The sequence below is a fragment of the Arachis ipaensis genome, chromosome B1 (assembly GCF_059453495.1).
Source record: "Arachis ipaensis isolate K30076 ecotype BB chromosome B1, ASM5945349v1, whole genome shotgun sequence".
NCBI classification, from domain to species: domain Eukaryota; kingdom Viridiplantae; phylum Streptophyta; class Magnoliopsida; order Fabales; family Fabaceae; genus Arachis; species Arachis ipaensis.
Window position 1 is genome coordinate 73,572,968 of NC_142436.1, and position 1,855 is coordinate 73,574,822.

Here is a 1,855-nt window from a genome sequence, read left to right on the forward strand (position 1 = left end):
TGCTATTGCAGGGTTCTCAGGATCATAAGCTTCTTCTTCAAGAGAAGCCTCTTGAGTACTGTTGGATGCAGCTTGCATTCCATGCAGACTCTGAGAAATCATATTGACTTGCTGAGTCAATATTTTATTCTGAGCCAATATGGCATTCAGAGTATCAACCTCAAGAACTCCCTTCTTCATAGGCGTCCCATTACTCACAGGATTCCTTTCAGAAGTGTACATGAACTGGTTATTAGCAACCATGTCAATGAGTTCTTGAGCTTCTGCAGGCGTTTTCTTTAGGTGAATGGATCCACCTGCAGAAGTGTCCAGTGACATCTTTGATAGCTCAGATAAACCATCATAGAATATATCCAGGATGGTCCATTCTGAAAGCATGTCAGAAGGACACTTTTTGGTCAACTGTTTGTATCTTTCCCAAGCTTCATAGAGGGATTCACCTTCTTTCTGTCTGAAGGTTTGAACATCAGCTCTAAGCTTGCTCAGCTTTTGAGGAGGAAAGTACTTGGATAAGAAAGCCGTGACCAGCTTATCCCAAGAGTTCAGGCTGTCTTTGGGTTGAGAATCCAACCATAATCTAGCTCTGTCTCTTACAGCAAAAGGGAAAAGCATGAGCCTGTAGACTTCAGGATCTACTCCATTAGTCTTAACAGTATCACATATCTGCAAGAATTCAGTTAAGAACTGAAAAGGATCTTCAGATGGAAGTCCATGAAACTTGCAGTTCTGCTGCATCAGAGAAACTAATTGAGGTTTCAGCTCAAAATTGTTTGCTCCAATGGCAGGAATGGAGATACTTCTTCCATGTAAATTGGAATTAGGTGCAGTGAAGTCACCAAGCATCTTCCTTATATTATTGTTATTTTCGGCTGCCATCTCCTTTTCCTGTTCGAAATATTTCTGAAAGGTTATCTCTAGATTGTTGTATTTTAGCTTCTCTTAATTTTTTCTTCAGAGTCCTTTCAGGTTCTGGATCTGCTTCCACAAGAATGTTCTTATCCTTGCTCCTGCTCATATGACAAAGAAGAAGGCACAGAAAAATAATAATAGTAATGGAAATCCTTTATACCACAGTATAGGGATCCCTTTGTAAGTAGAAGAAGAGGGGGAGATAAAGGATGTGATGTAAAGGAAGAAACACAACTGTACCAATGGAAGAGATATGAGATGAGATGTTAGGATATGAATGAATAAATAGAATGAGATGGGGGAGGGATAATTTTCGAAAATTATTTTGAAAAAGAGTTAGTGGTTTTTGAAAATAGTTTTTGAAAAATATTTAGTAATTTTCGAAAATTAAGTTTTTTTTAAAAAATTAAAATAATTAATAAATTAAAAAGAAATTTTGAAAAAGGGGAGAGATATTTTCGAAAAATGAGAGAGAGAGAGTTAGTTAGGTGGTTTTGAAAAAGATAAGAAACAAACAAAAAGTTAGTTAGTTAGTTGAAACAAATTTTGAAAAGATAAGAAGTTAGGAGGTTAGAGAAGATATTTTGAAAAGATATTTTTGAAAAAGATAAGATAAGAAGATATTTTTGAAAAGATATGATAGAGATTAGTTTTTGAAAAAGATTTGATTTTTAAAATCACAATTAATGACTTGATTCATAAGAAATCACAAGATATGATTCTAGAACTTAAAGTTTGAATCTTTCTTAACAAGCAAGTAACAAACTTCAAATTTTTTGAATTAAAACATTAATTGATTATGTTATTTTCGAAAATTTAGTATAAAAATAAGAAAAAGATTTTTGAAAAATATTTTTGGAATTTTCGAAAATAACTAAGAATTTTGAAAAAGATTTGTTTTTTGAAAAAGATTTTGAAAAAGATAAGATTTTCAAATTGAAAATTT

General features: G+C 33.0%; 1 non-coding gene across 1 annotated transcript; it reads left to right on the forward strand.

The window, feature by feature from the left end:
* The first annotated feature begins 372 nt into the window (after positions 1-372).
* On the forward strand, positions 373-480 carry LOC148577028 (small nucleolar RNA R71). The gene has a single exon (XR_015903254.1). It is a non-coding gene; the product is annotated as a small nucleolar RNA R71 (small nucleolar RNA).
* The last annotated feature ends 1,375 nt before the right edge of the window (positions 481-1,855 follow it).